Genomic DNA, 7,937 nt, shown 5'->3' with positions numbered 1-7,937 from the left:
TGTACTGCATGATAAGTAGTCCTCTATAGTAATCCCACTTCTTCTTCTTACAATCACCAAAAAAAACAGACACCCACCTCCCACTCGTCTCCCTGTTCCAACTAGAGATGGAGGGGAAATTTTATTCAGTTCAAATTTCAAGGCAAACCAACATACTTCACATTTTGCAAAACAATATGCAAAACTGAAACACTCCCAAAATTCACACTTCTCCGAATCTTGCGACACGGTTTTCCAACCAAGCGATGTGTACAAAAATGCATTTATACTGGCATAAAAAGTGTGCATATTTATATACTGGTGAAAATAACACAAAAAAAATGTGTTAGGGGAAATTGCTTTGACAATGTCTATACAACGGTACCTCTGGTTACGAACTTAATTCGTTCCAGAGGTCTGTTCTTAACCCAAAACCATTCTTAACTTGAGGTGAGCTTTCGCTAATGGGGCCTCCTGCTGCGGCCGCGCCACTGGCACACAACATCTGCTCACATCCTGGGGCAAAGTTCGCTACCAGGAGCACCTACTTCCGGGTTAGCAGAGCTTGTTACCCAAAGCATTCATAAGGAGGACAGTACGTAACCTGAGGTTCCACTCTATTTGGCAAAAATCATGATAAAACCCTGATCAATTTTCACAAGGACTTAAAAAAACCAAAACTGCAGAAAGATGTGGAAATGCGGAGAACTGAAGTCAAGATTGGAAAAATGAGAAACTGAGAGAAACCAAGACTGACAGACTCATCCATCCCTAATTCCAACCCTCGTGGGTGGGGAATGGGTTATTAGTTTCCTGTTCTTCTTAGGGACTTTTGCCAAGAGCTAGTTAATGAATCACAATAATTGTGAGTTTAAATGAGCAGAGAAACTTGATTCACAGGTTAGTTCAGGAGATATCACCTGAGTCACGAGCTTCCTGGGATGGGTGTTGACTAGTAGCGGGTATGTGCCTGCCAAATTAGCACCACTGGCAGTAGAGATGATGAAAGAGAAGATAGGAATGGCCCCATGGCTTGCAAAAATGACAAAATAGCAAAGGTCCAAGTACTGTCCAAGTCTAATTGTCCTTTAATCAGAAGGACCCCATTATGACGCACCAAGAAAACACAAGAGGGAGAGAAATTAGTACATCATCTTTGGATACTGAGTTGTCCATGCCTATTGCAACTGGATCTGAAGCATGCTTGCTCAACAGAAAATCTGAGCGCTCCTTTTGTAAGTTGTACATAAGATTTCTGCCTTGGGCTACTTTCACAGGTCATATAACCAAGAGCAGTGAAGCCAAAGGTAAATCCCTAGAGGATCATGGAGCAAGTCTAAGATATATAACCAAGGCCTTTACCATCCAAATATTGGAAGCTCTCTCTGATGCATTCACCAACGTGAGTGGCTTCGGATATAGCTGCGCACTTTGTTCCTCAAACACAGGAGCTGCCTCTTTCGTCAAAGGCATCAGCTGTCAGTTTGGGGACAGAAGAAGAACAAGGGTGAAGGCTCTTCAGTTTTGCACAGAGCCTTTGGTTCCAGTGAATCACACGCCTCATTTCTGCAACCATACCAATGAAATACAGTCATTCACAAACAGCAGAAACAACTGAGTGAATGGGCTCTCAAAATTCGTATCCTATTTTTGGGCAGAGGAACTGGAGGGGCCATTTCACCAAATTTCTGCAGGAAAATGAGAAATTCTCCAAAAGTGTCCCTGGGGTAATGGCAGAAATAGCACAGCTTCTTTCTCCTCCCCCCCCCCTGTTTTCTTTTTCCTTTTGAGCAAATAACAGTGAAACAGCATCCTCCACAATGCCCTAGGCAAAGAAGTTTAGATGCAATTGTTTTGTGGAGTATCTTCTACTCAGTACATGAAGGTAGTCAACATGGTGTCTTCCAAATGTTGTAGACTTGTAGACCACAACTCCCATCATCCCTGACCATTAGCCATGTTGGCAGAGGCTGATGGGAGCTGTAGTTCAGAACAACTGGAGGGCAGCACCGGCAGAAGTACATATGGTACCCCTGCAATCTGTGTTCAAACTCAAAAACACTAGGGTTGCCATATTTCAAACAGTGAAAATCTGGACAGAAAAGTTGTTGAGCTGTGTTTTTGTGTGTGGTTTTTTTGGCCAAAGTTGTTGAGCTTTTATGAGTTTTGCCCAAAGTTGTTGGGCTTTGTGGACAAAATCGCTTATAACTCTCAGTCTTGAGCTATTTTTACGGGGAAATGGCAAAAAATGGCACTGCCGACGTCCACATTGTCCCGGAAATTTTCCTGATTTCTGCCCAGACACTGCTGCCAACTACAGTATTCCAGATCTGTCCAGGAAAAGCCGGAACAATGGCAACCCTGAAAAACACACTAATGCTGGGCGGGGGGGGGGGGGCACTCATTCCTTGGTGTTAAATATAGCCAAGAGGTCTTCCAGCTCAGTGATGGTTATACAGTGGTACCTCGGGTTGCATACGCTTCAGGTTACATATGCTTTAGGTTACAGACTCTGCTAACCCAGAAATAGTGCTTCAGGTTAAGAACTTTGCTTCAGGATGAAAACAGAAATCGTGCTCTGGCGGCGCAGTGGCAGCAGGAGGCCCCATTAGCTAAAGTGGTGCTTCAGGTTAAGAACAGTTTCAGGTTAAGTACGGACCTCCGGAACGAATTAAGTACTTAACCCCAGGTACCACTGTATTGATCTGTATTGATGCTAGATTTGTGTGGTATGTGAGAACTCCAGGGCAGAGCAAATGCATTTTCCCCTCAAGTGTTGTTGCTGCACCTTGCCTGCCACACCCTTAGCCATCCCCAAAATATTTCCCCACTGCGATGTTGCACCATGCAGTTTCACAGCCCGTGTTTTACTCTCTTGATTTTCATTAGAAGGGTGGAATCTTGGAACGACTTGCAGAGTCCTGTTTAGCAGGAAGAAACAATGATCAACAGAGAAACCCTTAACAAATATTATAATGGAAGGTGCACAGGTCTGTACAAAGGCATGTCCATTCTTAAGAGATGATTCAGCACTTAAGCCTGTGTTTAATTTTAAGTGTGCATTTGGCATCCCAGTGCCAAGCATTCCAGTCCTATACAGCCTCGGTGATTTTGACCGGAAGGTTAAACACAGGCTGAATTAAGAACTCTCCAACTGAAACCAACAGGACTTTAAAAAGGGCTTAATTGAGCAAGATCGTGTCCATTGTGTAGAAGTCATTCCTGCTGAAGTTTATATGGCATGCCTACATAACAAAAGGTAAAAAGGTAAAGGTAAAGGACCCCTGGACGGTTAAGTCCAGTCAAAGGCAGCTATGGGGTTGTGGCGCTCATCTCGCTTTCAGGCCGAGGGAGCTGGCATTTGTCCACAGACAGTTTTCCGGGTCACGTGGCCAGCAGAACCGAACAGCTTCTGGCACAACGGAACACTGTGATGGAAGCCAGAGTGCATGGAAATGCCGTTTACCTTCCCGCCACAGCAGTACCTATTTGTCTACTTGCACTGGCGTGCTTTTGAACTGCTAGGTTGGCAGGAGCAGGGACTGAGCAACAGACAGAGCTCACCACGTCACAAGGATTTGAACTGCGGACTTCCAATCAGCAAGCCCAAGAGGCTCAGTGGTTTAGACCACAGCACCACCCTCATGTCCACTATGCTTTTAAAGAACTATGATACAGTCATGATTTCCCCGAACAAATTCTGGAAGCTGATTGTGTGGCATCTTTAAAACTTTGCTCTCCACCCATCCCATCCCACTGCAGTCCCAATCCAGATCAGGGATTTTGCATTGCGAAAGGGTCCTTTTTTCCAGGGGGGAGTTCAACATGGACTGATGGATGTTGTACTTCAGCATCATCTGAAAGAGCCAAAGCTTCCCCACAGCTGGGTTAAACGAAACAGTGCACTTTGTATGCACAAGGAAGAGAAGTTTCAGTCACAGTGAACTTTATTCATTTTAAAGGTAAAGGTAAAGGGACCCCTGACCATTAGGTCCAGTCGTGGCCGACTCTGGGGTTGCGGCACTCATCTCGCTTTATTGGCCAAGGGAGCCGGCACACAGCTTCCGGGTCATGTGGCCAGCCCAGCATGACTAAGCCGCTTCTGGCAAACCAGAGCAGTGCACAGAAACACCGTTTACCTTCCCGCCAGAGCGGTACCTATTTATCTACTTGCACTTTGACATACTTTCGAACTGCTAGGTTGGCAGGAGCAGGGACCAAGCAACATGAGCTCACCCCGTCGCAGGGATTCAAACCGCCGACCTTCTGATCGGCAAGTCCTAGGCTCTGTGGTTTAACCCACAGCGCCACCTGCATCCCTTTATTCATTTTAGGTGTCTGCAAAATCTCGGCAGGGTACTGGGTCGCCATTAAATTTTGACGTTGATGAGATGGCTATCTTTGACGAAAGCAAAATCTGGCAGGGACTGATTTGTGGCTGTGCCGCTTCACTGCTGCAGAACTCCAGCCCTGCTGAATTTCAGGAGCACAAAACTGAAATTAAACAGCCGTGAATAGAAGCACGGAGGACCAGTTTCTCTGGAACACACCATCTGCATGGGACTATGGTCTGAATGCCCCAAGCGTGTTCCTGGCTTAAATGCCCGGTTGAAAAAGACTTGCAGCTGCGGTGTGCCAGCAGAGGACTACAGAACAGCTGCCACCTGCAAGGGAAACCTGTCTAATGACATTCCTCACTTGCCTTCCTTCGTAGAAGGACATGATCCAGCAAGCATTATTGCTGAAAATCTGCAAAGATGAATTCAAATTCTATTGGAGCAACCCTTTTGCTGTTGTTGTTCTCAATAAACTGGGACTGATCAATGCAACCAACACATAGGCAACACCATAGCTGTGCACTGAGGCAGCACTCAATTCCATTCCATTTCCATTCCATTTAGTGCTCATATGCATATTAATGGGAAGGGCAGGGGGAGTTTGCAACTTGGTTAACCTGGAAAATCGTGGGAATTTTGTGCTGCAATTTCCCCACTGCTTTTATGCACCCTGCCATGCAACAAAATTTAGGGTGGTATTCCAGCATACAGATGTTTCCCATGGGTGATTCATGGAGGCACAGAACGGTGGAGATTGATGCCCGCTGTTGCATCACACCAAGCCCACCTGGTGGGGTAGAATGGATTTTCACTTGGAATGAATTTTAGGGCAACATGGTGGCATATTGATCAAAAAGCCGCAGTTCCATAATGCCGCAGGCACTGCCGTGTAAACAGAATGATAGAAACCAGAATAGAGGTGGCAGCAATCTAACCAGGAGACAAACACAATAATCGCAATCTTTGAATCAGGCATAGGCAAACTTGGCCCTCCAGATGTTTTGGGACTACAACTCCCATCATCCCTAGCTAACAGGACCAGTGGTCAGGGATGATGGGAGTTGTAGTCCCAAAACATCTGGAGGGCCGAGTTTGTCTATGCCTGGTCTGAATGCATTCTGAGTGGTGCTTTTGCAGTAGTGCATTCCAGACGATCAAGCCCCATCCTATGCTCCTTTAATTCTCCCCATCCTATTCCTCCTTTGAGGTCCAGCTCCGAGGGCCTTCTGGCGGTTCCCTCACTGCAAGAAGCAAAGTTACAGGGAACCAGGCAGAGGGCCTTCTTGGTAGTGGTGCCTGCCCTGTGGAACGCCCTCCCATCAGCTGTCAAAGAAATTATCTGATGTTTAGAAAACATCTAGGCAGCCCTAGGGATAGGGAAGTTTTTAATGACTGATGCTTTAATGTATTTTTAATTTCTTGTTGGGAGATGCCCAGAATGGCTGGGGAAACCCAGCCAGATGGGCAGGGTATAAGTAATAAATTATTGTTGTTATTATTAGTATTAGTATTAGTATTAGTATTATTGCTCCAAAAGGGTTGCCTTTTATCTACACATAAGTGTATTTTACAGCCTCTGCTTAAAAACGTAAGAATAGCCCTGCTAGAGCAGAGCAAAGCCTCATCTAGTCTGGAGCAAGCTCCGTTAAATCCTTTTTCGAGCGTTGACACAATTTCATTGTTGGCGGCTCATCTCTGAAACCCTCCTACACCAGAAACCAGTTTCTACGTCAGGGTAATTCCTATCCCAGTTCAGGATCAGACCTATGCTGTATCATTTTTATTACTACCAAGCACCTCTTTCATGCTTGAAAATTGCAACATGACTCCATAGATAGTTGCAACTATGCAGTCCAACCAGAATGTGGTGTGCTGGTTTGGCACGAGTAAGATGAATAAAGATTTTTTTTAAAGGATCTTGAAACCTGATACACAGTCACAGGCACTTATTATAGCCACACCTACTAGGGTGTGCGTGTGTATACTGGGTACAAAAATGAGAAATCCTATTGGAGGTTTCTGAAACCTAGCAGAATGCTGCAAACAGGATTGGAGAAGAGGCCTCTGATTATCTTCCAGGAGTCTTTTTCATTCCATTTAATGAGAAAAATAGCCCAAGGCTTTCAAATTAATCCCATTTCCCTTCATTTTGTTGAATGTGGCTAGGCAGAGTATATGCATTATACACAGATAGAGAAAGAGACGCAAACTCATTCCAGCTCTCTGAGTAGCAAGAAGTTCCAAGGACACAAAACTTACCCAGGTGTGGCATCCATTAGAAGATAGTGGCACCCGCCCTGTGGAACACCCTCCAATCAGATGTCAAAAAAATAAGCAACTATCTGACTTTTAGAAGACATCTGAAGGCAGCCCTGTTTAGGGAATCTTTTAATATTTGATGAATTATTGTATTTTAATATTTTGCTAGAAGCCACCCAGAGTGGCTGGGGAAACCCAGCCAAATGGGCGGGGTAATAATGATAATAATGATGATGATGATAATAATAATAATAATAATAATAATAATAATAATAATAATAATACTGGCTTGAGAGCAGTACATGTGAAAAGGATCTAGGAGTCTTGGTTGACCACAAACTTGACATGAGCCAACAGTGTGACGCGGCAGCTAAAAAAGCCAATGCAATTCTGGGCTGCATCAATAGGAGTATAGCATCTAGATCAAGGGAAGTAATAGTGCCACTGTATTCTGCTCTGGTCAGACCTCACCTGGAGTACTGTGTCCAGTTCTGGGCACCACAGTTCAAGAAGGACACTGGCAAACTGGAACGTGTCCAGAGGAGGGCAACCAAAATGGTCAAAGGCCTGGAAACGATGCCTTATGAGGAACGGCTAAGGGAGCTGGGCATGTTTAGCCTGGAGAAGAGGAGGTTAAGGGGTGATATGATAGCCATGTTCAAATATATAAAAGGATGTCACATAGAGGAGGGAGAAAGGTTGTTTTCTGCTGCTCCAGAGAAGCGGACACGGAGCAATGGTTCCAAACTACAAGAAAAAAGATTCCACCTAAACATTAGGAAGAACTTCCTGACAGTAAGAGCTGTTCGACAGTGGAATTTGCTGCCAAGGAGTGTGGTGGAGTCTCCTTCTTTGGAGGTCTTTAAGCAGAGGCTTGACAACCATATGTCAGGAGTGCTCTGATGGTGTTTCCTGCTTGGCAGGGGGTTGGACTCGATGGCCCTTGTGGTCTCTTCCAACTCTATGATTCTATGATTCTATGCAATGGATTCCCTATCCAATGATCAGGGACGATGGATGTTGCAACCCAACAATATCTGAAGGTCCACAGTGTCCCTTTCCTGCTGCTCTAATGCAAAGACAGTGGGACACAGGTGGCGCTGTGGTCTAAACCACTGAGCCCCTTGGGCTTGCCGATCAGAAGGTCAGCAGTTCGAATACGCGTGATGGGATGAGCTCTGTCCGTTGCTCTGACCCAGCTCTTGCCAACCTAGCAGTTCGAAAGCATGCCAGTGCAAGTAGATAAATAGGTACAGCTGCAGCAGGAAGGTAAACGGCATTTTCGTGCGCTCTGGTTTCCAGCACGGTGTCCTGTTGCACCAGAAGAGGTTTAGTCGTGCTGGCCACATGACCCGGGAAGCT

Source organism: Podarcis erhardii (assembly GCF_964252035.2).
Source record: "Podarcis erhardii genome assembly, chromosome: 8".
Classification (NCBI taxonomy): domain Eukaryota; kingdom Metazoa; phylum Chordata; class Lepidosauria; order Squamata; family Lacertidae; genus Podarcis; species Podarcis erhardii.
This window is presented reverse-complemented; position numbering follows the sequence as displayed.